The following is a 17,666-nucleotide window of genomic DNA, read 5'->3' as shown; positions in this document are numbered from 1 at the left end:
ATAGCTGGATGCTTAGCCTCCTCTGGCATCGCTGCCCTGCACAGCCTTCCTCCAACTCTCAACACTCCTTCATCAAGGTACGGATCCAGCTTGTATATATGGCTGTTCTTTCTAACTTGGTTCTTCCCCTGTCGCAGAGTCTTGATCTCTTCTCCATATTTCAGCTGTTGACTGTAGCGAATCAGATCATGTTCGGCATTTGTCAAATCTTCCACACCAATTGAGAAGCTCTTCAGGCTCTCCTTGTTTTTCCTCATTTCCTGAGCCAAGGCACTATACTGTCCATCCTGTTTGCCATCTGATGCACTGAGGGTCTTTTGCAATTCTTCTCTTTTTTGGCTCAAGTTCAGCAGAATCCGCTTGAGATGGGTGAACCACACTACTGCCTTCTTTAAGCGATGCCAATCAGAATAATATGCAATGAGCTTGCCCAAAGCATCTTCGTCTTCTTGAGTACTGATGACACAAGACAAAACATTTCCCTTAATCTCTGGATCTTCTTCTGACAAAGAACTTGATTGGTCTGCCCTGACAGGCCACTTGCTGCATGGTCTCAGCAGGAATGAAGGTCCTTTAATCCAGTTCTCACATCTCATTAGGCTCTCTGCCGTCAAACTTCTTGAGACATGGTCTGCTGGATTCTCTGCAGAATTCACGAACCTCCACTGTGATGGCTTGGAGGCTTCTCTTATCAATGACACTCGATTTGCTACAAACGTCTTGTATCGAGCTGCATCATTTTCGATATATTTCAAGATGGTCATGCTGTCCGTCCAAAACAATAACTCCCCCAGCTGCATGTTTAGTTCCTGCATTAACATTCGGTCCATCTTGACTGCCACAAATGCAGCTGTAAGTTCCATTCTGGGTATGGTTATTTGTTTGAGTGGTGCCACTCTGGACTTGGCCATTACAAATGAACAGGACTTCTGATCATGCTCATTGGTCAACACAAGGTAGGTCACTGTCCCATAACCATCCTCGCTGGCGTCCGAAAAATTATGCAACTGTGCAGTCTTGACTGGTCCAAAGCTTGCAGGCTTGAAACATCTCTTCACACTAAAACTGGAAAGTTTTTGCAGATCATCAGTCCATCTTGTCCACCGTCTTAGGTGGTTCTCTGTGATCTCCTCATCCCAACCTGTCCTGTCTTTACAGAGGTCTCTCAGGAGCAGTTTTGCTGGCAAAACAAACGGTGACAAAAATCCAAGGGGATCATATACAGAGCCAACAACTGACAAGATTCCTCTTCTTGTAGGGGGTTTGTTCTGCACATTGATGTTGAAGGAGAATGTGTCAGTTTCAGTACACCAAGTCACCCCTAAAGCTCGTTCTACAGGCAACAACCCGCTGTCCATGTCTAGATTCTTGACTTCTGTGGCTCGCTCTTGGTCAGGAACGGATGACAGGAAGGCTCTTGAATTACTCATCCACTTCATCAAGTGAAATCCACCCTTGCTACAGAGAGATGTTAGATCCCTGGCCAGCACGATTGCTTCTTGATCTATTTCCACCGAAGTCAAACAATCATCCACATAAAAACTAGTCAGGAGTGCCTGAGCTGCCTTGTCTGTTGTCTCATCCTTTCGATCCTCCACTATTCTTCGAAGAGCAAAGCATGAGCAGCTTGGCGAAGAGGTAGCACCAAATATGTGGACACACATCCGGTAATCAACTGCCTCATCTTCCAGACTGCCTTCAGGCCACCACAAAAATCTAAGAAGGTCTGCGTCCTTCTCTTGAACTTGGACCTGATAAAACATTGATTCAATGTCAGCCATGATGGCTACTGGCTGTCTGCGGAACCTGTTCAGCACTCCAACAAGAGTGTTAGTGAGGTTGGGTCCCTGTAGTAACTGACCATTCAGGGAAAATCCTTGGTAGGATGCGTTGCAGTCAAACACCACACGTATCTTATTCTTCTTGGGGTGGTAAACCCCGTGGTGAGGAATATACCACACCCTTCTGTCTGTCCGCAACTCATCCACTGGTACTCTTTCAGCATATCCCTTGCCAAGCACGCTGTCCATAAATCCTAAGTAATCCCTGTGAAACTGAGGATTTCTTGTGAGTTTCCTTTTCAGACCTAACAGCCTCTGCATTGCTGTGCATTTGTTGTTTGGCACCTGAATCTTTTCATCTTTCAGAGGCAATCCAATGTGGTAATGACCATCTTTGAATTGTAATGACTTCGTCACTGATTGCATGAATTGATGATCTTCCTGAGACATTTCTGTCTTATCCTCATAACGCCTTTCAGGAAAGTCTGTATTGAACTGCTGAACCAGCAAGTCTTCAATTGTCTCCACTGATATGCGATTCACAATGCAGCTTTGCAGAGCGTCAGGATTCACATTTGTGCTTTCTTGTTTCGGGCCATTCACAATCCAGCCTAGTACTGTCTGCACAGCATATGGTCCGTCATCTCTACTGTTCACCACTTGCCATGGTTCCATTGCTTTGTAGGCATTCACACCAATCAACAGTCCAACATCTGCTTCAATGTGTAGTAGACGAACTTCACGCAGGTAAGGCCACTCACTTAGATCTTGTTGCTTAGGAATATTGCCTTTCTTCACAGGAATATGTTGCTGTGTCAACACCCTTGGCAGATCAATGTACGTGGTTCCTTCTAGTGCACACACTTCTAAATCTGTTAAGACATGTCCTTGAGTCTTCTTCTGCTGTCCCATGGTACACAGTAAGAAGTCTGTCTTCTTGCCTCGGACATTAAGTCTGTGCATCAAATCTTCTGTGCAAAAAGTAGTGGTACTACCTGGGTCTAAAAATGCATAAGTCTCTACAGTCTTGTCACTTCTCTTTGATTTCACCTTTACAGGTACTACTGACAAAATGCACTCACTGTCGCCGGCCCCAGTAGATCCACAAGTTTCTTGATCCAGTGACAGAAGAGCATTCGACACTGTAGGACTGCTAACATTGGTATTCCCATCAGAACCACTATTTTCCTTCGTCCTATGAAGTATCGTTGGATGCTTCAAAGTACAATCTGCACAAGTCAGTCTTCTCTTACAATCTTTACTTAGGTGTCCTTTGGTGAGACATCCATAGCAAAGTCCTTTGCTTCTCAAGAACTGTATCCTTTCTGGATGCTTCTGTTCTTTAATCTTTTCACATGAGCTGAGTGCGTGTGCCTTTTCACAGTACAAGCAAGCCTTTTCTGAAGTGTCAGACTTGACTGTATTCTGCTGTTCCTTTTCCTTAAGACGTTGTGAGTTGTCCTTCACAATGGGGGAAACACCTATGGCAAAGTTAGCTCCTTTAACGTCATTGGGCCTCATTCTCGACAGCAGTTGGGAAGACTTTCCGAAGGATTTCAGAAGGAACTCCACTTCGGAAACATTTATGAAAACATTTGCATTCTCGTAATTTTTTTCTTCTGTGCTTTCTTCTGAACTTCAGACAACTTTCAGAACTCGAAATAGCAGTCGTAACTCTACCAGAATCTTCTCAAATGGGATTCCACGGGCCATCTTGTGGTTATTTGAGGAATCGCGTTGAGGAATGACATTTGAAAAAACTCCGTATTACAGTAGGGTTAACCCTTTGGTGACGATCCATGTAAATATCGTTCCTTCAGGAACGATGACGTTTTGGTGTCATGACAACGGAAAATAACATATTTTTGAAAAAAAAAATGTTTTACATCTCCTCAAGACCCATCCAATCAGATTACATGCTTTTTAAATCCATTTTATTGATTGGCTAGTCTCACAGAGCTAGTCTCTCTCAAATCAACCTACGCGAGTGACGTGACTGAGGTTAGAAAAAACAAACATGGCGTCCGCAAGTATGCGTCACTTCAGTGAGAAACAGCGATTTTCAGCACAAGAAGAAGCAGCATTTCTAATGAATGACGAGTGACCAAGAAACCAATGTACACAGTGGTCCTGGATGGATTTCTAGTGGAGAAAACGTTTGAATTTTACAGAGAATTGGAAGGAGAAAGCGCCGGAGAAAAGGAGGCTACGCCGACTGCGTTTCTATCACAAGGTAGGCTACGTTTCATCGTAAATACACACACGTACCAACAAGTAGTCACTGAAATGCATGCTAGCTTTCCTCATTTGTTTCTCGGAGTAAATCATTAACTTTATCAAACCTTTGTATTTAGTTTTGTGTTCGCCTATCAATTTGGCTAGATTTGTAGAAGACATTTGTGAGGGCGAACATGTGTCTCGTTTACCGCAAAGCTGATGCAAACGCACATTGTACTAATAGCAAACAACATGTTACTGGGTTTACATTTTGGCATTTGAAAGGCATAAGCAAGCAGGGACTAACAAGACATTTAGAAGATAAAGGAGTGTTTATTTTCCTTTCAAGATTTTTTTCTTATCTAATTCATGAACAAATTTGACTTACTTATGGTTTTAGTGTAGTTCTGTCAATATTTCGTTGTTGATTTGAGACCTCAAGATTTGTGTGCTTGTTATTTCAGCCCTGTACAATAATTAATAATAACTTGGGCTTTGGGCAATATATATATACATATACAGCCGCGGAAAAAATTAAGAGACCACTTCAAAATGATCAGTTTCTCTGGTTTTACTATTTATTGGTATGTGTTAAAGTAAAATGTACATTTTTGTTTTATTCTATAACCTACTGGCAACATTCCTATATTTCACAGTAGGTGCAAGACTCTGTGGCTTGTAGGCCTCTCCAGGTCTCCGTCTAACCATCAGACGACCATGTGTTGGGCAAAGCTGAAAATTGGACTCATCAGAGAAGACGAACTAGGAGACCCTCCAGTCCGCTTTGGTTCAATCCTTATGGTCTTTTACAAACCTCAGCCAGGCAAAGTACAACGTTGTCCCGGAAGAAAAACTTGCTTCCTTTTGCTCTGACAATGTTCCCCAACTCTGAGAAGTGTTTTTTCCAGCAGGGCAATGCTCCATGCCACACAGCCAGGCCAGTAAAGGTGTGGATGGAGTATCACCAGATCAGGACCCTGTCATGGCCAGCCCAATTTCGAGACCTGAATCCCATAAAAAAAACTCTGAAATGTGATCAAGAGGAAGATGGATGGTCACAAGCCATGAAAAGAAGCCGAGCTGCTTGAATTCTTGCGCCAGGAGTAGCATAAAGTCACCCAACGGCAATGTGAAAGACTGGTGGAGAGCATGCCAAGACACATGAAAGTTGTGCTTTTAAATCAAGGTTATTCCACCAAATATTGATTTCTGAACTCTTCCTAAGTTAAAGCATTAGTATTGTGTAGTTTAAAAATGAATATGAGCTTGTTTTCTTTGCATTATTCGAGATCTGAAGACACTGCATCTTTTTTGCTATTTTGACCAATTGTAATTTTTCTGCAAATAAATGATCTAAATGACAATATTTTTATTTGAAATTTGGTAGGAATGTTGCCAGTAGGTTATAGAATAAAACAAAAATGTACATTTTACTTTAACACATACCAATAAATAGTAAAACCAGAGAAACTGATAATTTTGAAGTGGTCTCTTAATTTTTTCCGCGGCTGTATATATATATATATATATTTTAAGAACGTATAATGCTCAATAATGCATTCCCGGTTTTCAACGGGTTCAAACTTCACAGTCTGTCTCTAGTCACCAATGCGTACATAGGCAGCTGAAGCAGAGCAAGAAGCAGAAGAGGAGTTTGACCAATCACAGACCCCCTATCGTTACTATCCCCTGTATTACCATCGAAATCAGAGAATACTAGGTTACTCTGCGGTCAGAAGAATCAACCGCTGTTTAGGTGTCAGTTAGCGATTTTTCATTCATGAACTAACTCTCCCTTACCGACCAAATTTGGCCAATTCTTCAAGTGAGGACATTAAACCAAGTCAAAAATCACTGAAAGGTAAACTAACGAGTAATGTAGAGATAAGACGTTAAAAATGTATTTAATTTTTGTGGTTTTCGTGTTCTCCATCGATTTAAAATGGCAAATAAATCTAAGTGTCTTGGCTGTGTTAGAAATGGTTTGACTTTACGCTTTTTGGGTTTTTTGAAAATACTTATTTTAGACAAACTATTGTAGTATGTTACCATGGCAGAACCACCGGATAAAATAAAAAGATCGCAAAAAATAATTGATAGTTACCGGGAGAGATGGCCATGCCTCTGTTCTTTCCAGACATCCCCACCATGCTTTCTGCACAGTGTGCAATGTCATTATTGACATCAGTCACCAAGGAGCAACAGGTAACGAACACAGTAAGATGCATATTATCAGAAAATCATAGGCCTACCTGTCAAGTTCATGCTAGAGGTCCGCGGCAGCCTTCTACGTACAGTGTCCACACACGCTTAAGCACAGCTGTTGTCATGTCACAGGAGTGTAAAAGGCTAGCCTATATGTTTCTAATAATAATAGGATAAGGATAATAGCAGACATCCAAAGTCTCCCGGAAATTCCGGGAGTCTCCCGCATATTGATAACCACACCCTGAAGCCCGCAAATGACTGAAAATCTCCCAGAATCTAGAGCGAGCGACGTGCTCCAAACCGTGTTAGCATCTGTAGCGCGCGCACGACAGAGAGGGACCTGGAGACTGTGTGTGTGAGGCAGTGTGCGTGTGTGCCTCAGGAGCAGGGGCGGAGTGGCCATCGGGAGCACCAGGATTTTTCCCGGTCGGCCGGTCGGCCAATAATCTATCGAGAACCAGCCTGCAGACCGGCCTTCGCAGCCGTCGTGTCAAATTCATGAGCGGCCCATCGAGATTGCATGTACGTCAAATCATGGTCCCGTGAAAATCTCTAAGTTCTCCGAGAGTTGTGCGATTAAGCAGTCCAACCACTATTTATAGCAGTATTTGTCTCTGTACATCACACCTATGGTGTGTGTCAAACTCACTCCCATTAATCCAACCTTCTGATTGTTGTTTAGCCTCCTATATTGATGTAATTATTTTTTATTCAGACGCTCCATTACTTTCATGACCACAAATATAAATTGGCCAGCGATTTAATTCGTTTTTTTTGTTGAATGTAGAATGGTCGGAGCAAATTGCCTCATGGGAAATGCGTATCGTTCTGCCTTTATCAAGTGAACCTAGGGAGATAAATTAGCGGCTATCAGGGAGAGAGAGCAGGTGAAGCGGACCTGATGGAGGGACATAAGAGAAAGGAGAAAGGAGGGGGCAAAAAGGCCAGACTGAAAAAGAGGTGGATGCTGGAGGAAAGTGCATCAAAATGTACAAGAATTACGGATTTATTCAACCAGCCGTCAACTAAATGCGAGTGATTTGACAGGACACATTGTTGCGAATTAGCATAACATTTGAGCCGATACAGGACGCGATTTGTTCCGTATTTCCATAAATGTATATATACAAATACACTGTCACTGTCATGTCTGTCACCCACACATCAACACTAAATCTAACAATAATGATCAAAAGCCGCCCGTTTGTTTGTGTAGTTGATATGGGAGGTGGAGGGGATGCGGGTTGGGCCAGTTTTGGGCACGTTGTGGGCCGGTGCAGTCAGAATTGTCCCGGTGGATTTTTGTGTCCCACTCCGCCCCTGCTCAGGAGCATCCTGATTGGCCTGTTTCGGTAAGTCAACCAATCAATTTTCAGTGTGGGCAGCCTTTTATCTCTTCTCCCGAACTGAATTAATCAGTTCAGTGTATCTAGGAACAGGGGCACCATGGCACAGGGAGGGTGCCCCCCCAAAAGGAAATATAAGACATTTTACAACAGCCTATACAAAGGTATACCCCTGTCTTATAAAAGTAAATCACAATGACAGTCTTGCATGCTGTTACAGTGATTTCAGCATTGCCCATGGTGGGTTAAATGACTGTAATAGACTTGTTGAGGTAAGTTCAACAATTTAATTAAATAATAAAGAAGCAAACACAGCGCCATCATTTGGTCTTAGCAGTTGTCTAGTCCTGGTATCACATGTAATTGGGCTTGCATTTGAACATCAGACGTGGGGAGAAAAAAGAATGATGAATCATGACACTTGATGGGTATGAGGTAGGGAAAAAATACAACATGACCATTGTTTGAGAAGTTCCTAAGTAGCCTAGAGTGAAATAACATCCCAGAGGAAATATAATAGGCCTGCTGTGCAGAGAAATGTCTCACCGGGCTACAAATTTGTTGTCACAGTTATCACTTATAACTGTTATCACAGTCCTTTTTTTTATTATTTCATTAGGCCTTCTAAAGTGGTTCAGAACTGCATTATTTATTAGCTCAGAATGTCTTCGATTGGTTCAAACATGCAACAACAGTATTATAACTAATAAAATGAAGGCCACAAAATCTTGCCGCGCCGCACTGCGCCGCACCGGGGTGGTACTCAAACACATTTTCCAATGTTGGCAGGTCTGGAGTGATTGCGCAATCTTTAGTGAGGCACTGGCTCAGCTGCCCATAGAGACCAATGCATCTGCCTCCCTTGACGGCACGTCCATGTTTTCAGGAAGCAGAAGTGCGCAATTTCAGCGATTTTGATTATAAAAATGCTCGAAATGATCGGGAACAGCAGCCAAACTGAGCAACAGTCGAGTGAAGCAGCTGCTTCAATACTTGAGACTTGTTGGCAGTCCTTTTGACAGTGATGACACAGGGCTAAGAAATGTTTGTACTAAAGCTAGTATAGCACCTAACGTTGTATCTGGAATCCTCAAGTGCATTGATGCTGGTGAAACTAGCTACAAGGCCTATATAAAAGACCGCCTGGTTCTCAAAGTTTTATCCATCCATGACACTTTCCACCAACAAAAATGTTGTCACGCCCAACCCTGAAGTGCAGACAGCTGGTCCAAGCAAGAAGGTGATTAACTCCAAAAGTGATGAATCTGATGCACTTCACTTCATTGACTACGCTAAAGAACTGTTGAAATTCGAGATATCTCCCATATCATTCTTCCTGACAAGGGAGACAAAAGCTGGGATTTCATTGGCTAAGGCTGATAAATCCACATTGGCAAGAGCTCTCGTCAATGAGCTTCTGAAGGATGATAGAAACGTTATTACTGAAATAAATCCACAGATGACGGTGACGGAACGCCCTAATCTTACGCGAAGATTTTGAAAAAGGAAAATGGAGGAGCGCGTCGTGGTTTTTATAGGCTCCGGTGGGGGCGGGGCCAGAGCCCGGCGCACTTCTCCCTGCCTAGCGGCGTGAATGAATGTGTTCTTCGAACAAGTCCATTACACTAGGTCAAGTCCGTTATTATATCGCAGTTCCTGCGATAAGGAACCACAGATGACGGTGATTGATTTTATGGCATTCATCTGAAAATTACCAATCAAAAAGATGAACCTAGGAAATAACGGGGAACTTGCAGACATACTGCTGAGCCATATTGTTGCTGCGTCAAGGGGTTCATCACGGATTGATATCATTTTTGACTTGTACAAAGATGCTTCAATCAAAGATGGTGAACGATCAAGGAGAGGTGAACGATCAAGGAGAGGAAACGCTGGACACATAAGTCACCATCAAGAGTGACAGGCAAAAAACCCCTGTTGACATGCAGTTGTTCTGGAACTCAGCTGAGAACAAAGTGCAAATCCAGAATTACTTCATGAACTGGGTAGTTAAGAACTACCATGGGCCTTTGACATTTTATTTTGGCAGGTTTGATGGAATGTCCTGCATGAAACTGGTTAGCAGGCAGTGCAGTAACATTCCTCAGCTGAAAAGCCCACAAGAAGAGGCCGATGAGAGAATGAGAGGATCTGGAGTTAACTCTATTCTTGTCCTGTCTCCGGACACGGATGTCCTTGTTATCCTGCTCTATCATCAGGCGAATAGATGGTGCTTAAAGGAGCTTCACCTCAAATCTGGCAGGGGTCGAACAAAGAAAATAATTCCTATTCATCTCCTTGCCTCTAAGCTGAAAAGTTGCCTTGTGAGGAATCTACCTGGCATACATGCCTTGACAGGATGTGATAACACAAGTAAGGTTGGATCCAAGGTTGCCTGTTTGACCAAAGCATTGGATACGAGCTGCATTGATCATTTTGGGAAACTCCCGATTGATGACATGATGAAAGGAGCAGAAAACTTCCTTGTACAATGTCTCCCTAAGAACAGGGAGGTTGAGACCTTCGATCAATACAGGAAAGAGCAATACTACGATCAGGTCAATTTCAAAAAGCTTGTTTGTTCCTCTGCATCAATTCATGAGCATATCCAACGTTCCTATTTCCAGGCTTTTAAATGTTATCGTTCTGCTGACTCCCCAAACACTTTCCCCAACCCATTTGATTTTGGATTCCAGATCAATGATCAGGGTATCCTGACCCCAATTGATGTACCAACTGCTGCTCAGTGCCCTACCAACATCCCTGTTGCTCTACTTGCGCCAAATCCACCTGCTCCTGCAGAGTGTCTCATGTACAAAATTCTCCAAGTGTCATGTAAATGCCACCAAAGCTGGGCTCCATTCATGCAAGAACATTTACATGAAATCTCAGTGAAACCCGGTGAAACTGACAATTCAATTAACTGTAAAGAGTGACAACTACCTGCATTGTCATTGATAAAGTTGTATTACCTACACGTATTTTGCATGGATAGTATTTGCTTATTTGGGCAATAGAATTAGGAGTACGTCGATTGAGTGTTTGTTTTCATAAATTAGATTATTAAGATACATTTTAATTGAAAGGGCCTTTTAGTTGGTTTATGTGGTTAAGACTCAATAAAAGAACATTGAATTGGCCTAATATTGCTTTTAAATGGCTAAGAAGATATTTATAATGCCCTATTAAATTCTCCTGCTGAAGTAGAAATATAATTTGTGCGATTTTAAGCTTTTTGCACCCCACACAATGTTTTTTCTTGTGTATCTCGAAAAGTAAAGGGTTTAGAGCTTAGAAACCTTAGTAGTGCATATATAAACATGCATATTCCGGTCATTTGGAGACCAAATTCAAATTCAAGTGTCTATGACCTTCGGAAGCTGAGCTACAGATGCGCTGGATGGACCGCAAGCGTGCTAAAAGGGCGTGGCAAAATCTCAATTTTCGCTCGGGTTACATGAAATGACAGCACCCTAGTTTTGTTCCTCATGGTCAAATTAGTCAGAATCCATTGAAAAAAGTCATGCCGCTCATACTGCATACTCAACCTATTAGCTGCTACTGGAGTAGATGGCTTAATCCTGGCTGCCCACTGTACATGCATGGCAGGACTAGGTGTTGACGGTTCAGTGTTGTACATTGTCTTTGTATATATGTTGCGTGATACATATTCTTGCAACCCCTGTCATATGTGTTTGCTAGTTGTACTACAAATTACTTATATGTTTCTCTATCTACTTTACTCTACTCAAGGGGAGACTTGCAGCCAAGTTGGAGCGGTCCTTTTTTTTTTTAACAAGGTTTTTTTATTGCTTTTTAACGCACAGATGTTAAATTGTACAGTACAAATATTAATTCAAGAGTCAAAGAGCACAAACTTCCACCACCCCACCCCACCCCCTCCCACACACCCACCCAATCCCCCTCCCTTAACAAAACAGGCATACAGATACATCTCAAGACACACAAATCATAAGCACAGTAAAGATGAACCTAAAACAAACACACACAAAAAATAAATAATAATAATAATAATAATGAATAACAATAATAAAAATAAAAAAACATGGTGGACAGAGCATTGGTGGTTAGCTGCAAAACAGATTATTGAAAGGAATAGATATATGTCCTATAAATACTAGGGCAGTGTAGAAGGAGAATAGGAAACCAAATCAAGAGAGTGTTTGTAAGTCAGAAAAGTATTGTATAAATGGTTGCCAGTGCTTGAAAAATCTACTTGTGTCCCCACGTAGAGTGAATTTGATTTTCTCTAATTTTAAGAAAAACATGAGGTCTTTCAACCAGACAGATACAAGAGGGGGCTGTGGTGATTTCCAGTTGAAAAGAATTCTACGCCTAGCCAGTAGGCTGGCGAATGCCACAACATTTGCATGGGTCTTGTTTAGAACGTGTGGGGTGGGCGAAACACCAAATATGGCTACAAGAGGGCATGGTTCCAAAGTGATTCCTAAAATTTCTGAGAGAATTTTAAAGATGGAGATCCAGTAATTGTCAAGTTTGGGGCATGACGTATACATATGAGTCAAGTGGCAGGGTGTGCCTCCACACTTTACACAAATGTCCACAGTGTCTGGTATATTTTGGATAGCCTTGAACTTGACAGATGCATTCTATGAACAATTTTAAATTGAATCAGGCCCAAACGGGCACATGATGACGAATTACGTATTCTGTTGATGGCTCTCTCCCAGAAGTCTTCCTCAAATTGTACGCCCAACTCCTGCTCCCAGGCAGCGGCGCTTTTAGAGCACTGCTCTGTGTTAAATGACTGAAGACCCCGATAAATGTGGGAAACAAGTGACCTCTGATTGGGTTGGAGTTTAAAGAGGTCTTCCCATGGCTGCCTAGGGGGTGAAGAGGGGAAGACAGAAAAAGTCTAATTTGAAAGTATCTAAATAAGTGTGATGTGGGCAAGTCGTGTGAAGCCGATAGGTCTGTGAAGCTAGCAAAAACTCTGTCTGTGTATAAGTCATTGAACGTCTGTAGGCCATTTCTCTCCCACAACCGGAATGCAGAGTCTAGAAAAGAAGGTGGGAAAAGATGATTGCGGTTTATTGGCATAAGAGTAGAGGGGGAGTATGATTTAAAATGGCGCCTGAATTGATACCAAATTTTCAAGGCGTTACAGACAATTTGGTTATCTGTGTAACGAGAGGGGGATGTCGGAAGTGGTGAGAAGAGGAGAGCAGGAAGTGAGGACGACACACACGACCTCAACTCGAGCTGGCACCACGGGGCTTTGGCGTTATGTACCCAAAACAGAAATGTATGGATATTTGCTGCCCAGTAGTAATACATAAAATTTGGCAAAGCCAGTCCTCCACTGAGTGAGCACTGCTGCAAGAGAGATTTCCTAATTTTCCATTCCATATGAAGGAAATGACTGCTTGATCAATAGATTTAAAATATGATTTAGGCAAAAATAGGGGGATACATTGAAAAAGATATAGAAATTTTGGAAGAATGTTCATCTTAACTGCATTAATTTTACCAAGCATAGACAGGGGCAGATTACGCCATCTCTGGAAAGCAGACCTCATATTGCTGAGTAGGGGGGTAAAATTTGCATCTAATAAAGAAGACAGTGTTCGTGTAACAGTTACTCCCAGGTACTTGATGCTACAGTTTTTCAGTTGAAATGGTAGGTCAGACTGGGAAAGCAGAAGAGCCTTTGTGTTAATAGGGAGACATTCACTCTTTTGTAGATTGAGCTTGTACCCAGAAAAGGAGCCAAAGTTTTGTAATAACGACAGAATGTTAGGTAGTTGAGAAAGAGGATCAGTAATGTACAAAAGCAAATCATCTGCATACAATGCAAGCCTGTGTTCAAAGCCCCTACGGGTTATCCCCAGGAATGAGGTTGAATTCCTGACAGCTATGGAGAGGGGCTCTATAGCAATAGCAAAAAGCAAGGGAGAAAGTGGGCAGCCCTGGCGAGTACCACGAGATAAATTGAAATATTCAGACCTTGTATTATTGGTGTTGACAGAGGCGAGGGGCGAGGTGTACAAGAGGCGTATCCAGGATATTAGTGTATCCCCAAAGCCAAACTTTTTCAGAACAGTGAAAAGGAATTCCCACTCAACTCTATCAAAGGCCTTTTCAGCATCCAGAGAGATGACTACTTCAGGGAGTTGACACGTGTCTTTGGAGTAGATAATATTAAACAGGGTTCTAATATTGAAAAATAAATGTCTGCCCTTAATGAAACCAGTCTGCTCCTCAGATATTATACAGGGAAGAACATTTTCAATGCGGGTAGCTAACAGCTTAGCTAAGACCTTAACGTCAGCATTGAGGAGACTCAGGGGCCTGTAGGAGCCACACAGATCAGGATCTTTCCCTTCCTTTAACAGAAGAAAAATTGAAGCTTGTCTTAGAGTGTGGGGGAGAGAACCCTGCTTTAGAGATTCCTCAAACACCGAAAGTAGCAATGGGGCCAATTGAATGTGAAATTTCTTATAGAATTGAGGAGGGAACCCATCTGGACCCGGAGCTTTGCCTGATTGCAATGAGAAGATAGAAGACACAACCTCATCCAAATTTATAGGGCCATCAAGTTGATCAACTTGAGTGGAATTTATATTGGGGATATCTAAGTTATTAAGAAAATGGAACATGTTATCAGAGTTGGGTGGGAACTCAGACGAGTACAGAGAGGAATAGTAAGACTTAAAAGCAGAATTTATCTCAACAGGGTCAATAGTTAGGGCACCTGAGATATTTTTTATCTGTGGAATAGTGCGCCCTGCTGCATGACGCTTTAGCTGATGTGCTAGAAGGCGACTGGCTTTATCGCCATATTCGTAGTAAGAGCCACGAGACTTTAGCAATAACCTCTCTGCTGCCCCCGTTGACAGGAGGTCGAACTCAGCCTGAAGGTCAAGGCGTTGTTTATAGAGCTCAGGAGATGGGTTCAGTGCATACTGGTGATCAAGGTCAAGAATGGCATTGGAAAGGTCTGTCTGCTTAGCTTTCCTAGTTTTATTTTGGTGTGATACATATGATATAATGTATCCCCTAAGGTAAGCTTTGAGGGTATCCCATAGTAAAGAGTAAGATGTGTCAGGAGTTTGATTTATCCTAAGGAAAGTGTCAATGGATGTAGAAATGAATTCACAGAAAGAAGGGTCGGATAAAAGTAAGGAGTTCAGTCTCCATGGGGGTCGGTCCGCACGGTTGGAATTCAAGTCAATATCAAGAAGCAAGGGAGCGTGATCTGAAATAACAATTGGTAAATATTTTGTGTTTGTAACCTTTGGGAGTAGAGAGCCATCAACAAAAAAGTAGTCTATACGAGAAAATGTATGGTGGACGTGAGAGAAGAATGAATATTCCCTTGCTAGAGGCTTGTTATGTCTCCAAGGGTCAATATATTTATGCTGCACCATGAATTCAGAGAAAGCTTTGGACATAGCCGATGGAACGCTGGTTCGAGCACTGGATCGGTCAAGCACAGGGTTGATAACACAATTCAAGTCTCCGCCAAATATTAATAAATGGGTGTTTAGGTTTGGGATCTGCATTAAAAGGTTATTAGCAAATTCTGAATTATCAAAATTAGGGGCATATACATTCACCAAAAGAACCGGTGTGTGGTTAATAGAGCCCACTATTATTAAATATCTACCATTTTTATCAGCTATGACTTTAGCTGGGGTAAAGTGCACATTTTTGTGGATTAGAATGGCAACTCCTCTGGCCCTGGAATCAAAATTAGAGTGAAAATAATGTTGAGCCCAAGGGGGTTTTACTCTATAGTGGTCCTTAACACGCAGGTGAGTCTCCTGGAGAAAAGCCACATCTACCCTTAACTGTTTTAAGTGAGACAACACTCTAGATCTTTTCACAGGGATATTCATCCCTTTCAAATTCCAGCTCAAGAATCTCAAGGATAAATCATTTTTAACGTGATTACCCATACCTTAAATCAGGGTGAATAAAAAAGCAAGATGGGTAAGAGAAGTAAGCACATAAGCCTACACCTAGCATAAACCAACGGACCTCAGCTAGGAGGGGTAATGTTAGAGCAACCACCAGTTGATCACAAAACTGTAAGATTAACCAAAACAAATCAAAACACATGAATGAAGAAATAAAAACATACAGAAAACGAGACAAAGTCACATGCGCACACAGGTAAAAGTATCCCCCCCTCCCTCCCCTCCCCCAGTCCCTAGATCTCCCTCCCCAATCGAGAGAAATCGCGGGAAAACTCATCATCAAATTCCGATGCATCTAAAAAAAAGCAAGTCTCCTCTTCTGAACAGAGAGGCTCCCCGGTGAAAATTACACGTTAAAATTACACATTACACATTAAAATTACACATTAACCAGTATTTAAAATTGCTAATGATCAAAACACCCTTGCGATAAGCGCAAATCAGTTGGCTACAGGGCCAGACATAGCTCATTAAACACAATTGTCTAATACGGATAGTACAAGTAAATTAGTGAAAGAATTTCCAGAACTTTTATAAACGACCCAGGAATAGCACCTCATAGTATAAAAAAAAATAAGAGCTAGCTTGCAAGCTGACAAAACACTAAAGTAGGCTAGCTGCCAATGAGTTATAGCTTGCCAGTAACCTAGCAAGCAAACTATGGCTAAACTATACGTGGGCAGAATAGTAGGCTTAGCGAGCTAGCTGCCCTATGGAACTCAACGAGATTCAAAATACTTATACTTATAGAAAGCCCAGACCATACTACACCACTGAATGAAATTGACTGTCAAACCAGCTCTGTGCATCCCTGGAGGAATTGAAATGAAGTTTTTCATTGCCATGGTCGATACGAAGTACGGCTGGAAAACGCAGAGAGAATCGCACATCCTTCTCCTTCAGACATTGTCTCACGTTGGTGAAAGCAGCCCTCTTCTTAGCGACGCTGGCATTGAAGTCCGGGAAAATGTAGACCTTTCGACCGTTATGAGTAAGCTGCTTCTTGTTGATAATCCCCCAGCGCCAGGCTCGCTCCTTGTCCTGATAGTAGTGGAACCGAACGACGAAGACCCTCGACTTTAGCCCCTTGGCGCTGGGATCCATCCGATGGTTTGGGGCCAATGCGATGAGCTCGGTCCAGAAGTGGCGGTGATTGGAATACACCTGGCCCCAGAACATCAGAAAAAAATGCGGACATATATGCCAATGGATCAGCTCCTTCTGCCCCCTCAGGTATGCCAATGACTCGAAGATTGCAGCGACGGGAGCGGGATTCTAGGTCTTCCATTTCATCCGTTAGCTGCTTGTTAGCCGTGGCAAGATCTTCAACAGCTTTTTCTAGCGACACAACCCGGTCACTGTAAGAGGAGAGGTGTTGCTCCAAATCGACGAAGCGGCTGTCTTGAGAATCAAACTTCGCTGTAAATCCCTCAATCGCATCAGCAATGGGCCTCAGAGCAGCATCAATCGCCAGTTTAAGTTGATCAGTAATGGCAGAAGTTAGGTCAGACATTAAAGCAGTACGAAGATTGTCCAAATCTACAGGTACCTTAACAGGGGAGGCGCCATTAGCACTAGCAGACGAGGCGCTAGCGTGGTCAGAGTTCTTAGTTACAGCAGACATAGTTGTGGTAGTAGTCCTGTTCCGACGCTGTTTCTTCATTCCAGTAAAAAAAAAAGGGATATTAAACTGTAATAAGACAATAATACGGGGTGTAACTATGTGTGAGAAAATGTAAATATGAAAATTTTGAAAAAACACCCGGGAGCTCTCTCCACCTGCGTCTTGCTCTCTCACATGCTCAACCGGAACCCCCGGAGCGGTCCTTTTTGCAGTGAAGGCAGCTGTAACACTCCGTAACTCAAAGACGGTGACCCAACAACCAGCTTATTGGCTATTGCCAGGTGGAACGGAACCAAAGTACCTTGAGCTAGAAAAAATTGATTTTCACTCCAAAGGCACAGTCGACCGCAAGTTGGACACAGCACTGTTTGAAGGATCGTCAACTGAATTTAAGGCGAAAAGGCTACCTGATGTGTCAGAGTCAACCGATGAGGAGATGGCTTCCTTTTTTAGTCAGTTAAATACCACTGGTGACAAGCGGTCTTACTCTCTGTCTTGCCAGACTATGCTGAGCTCTATGCACCAG

This window comes from Sprattus sprattus (genome assembly GCF_963457725.1).
Source record: "Sprattus sprattus genome assembly, chromosome: 2".
NCBI classification, from domain to species: Eukaryota; Metazoa; Chordata; class Actinopteri; order Clupeiformes; family Clupeidae; genus Sprattus; species Sprattus sprattus.
This window is presented reverse-complemented; position numbering follows the sequence as displayed.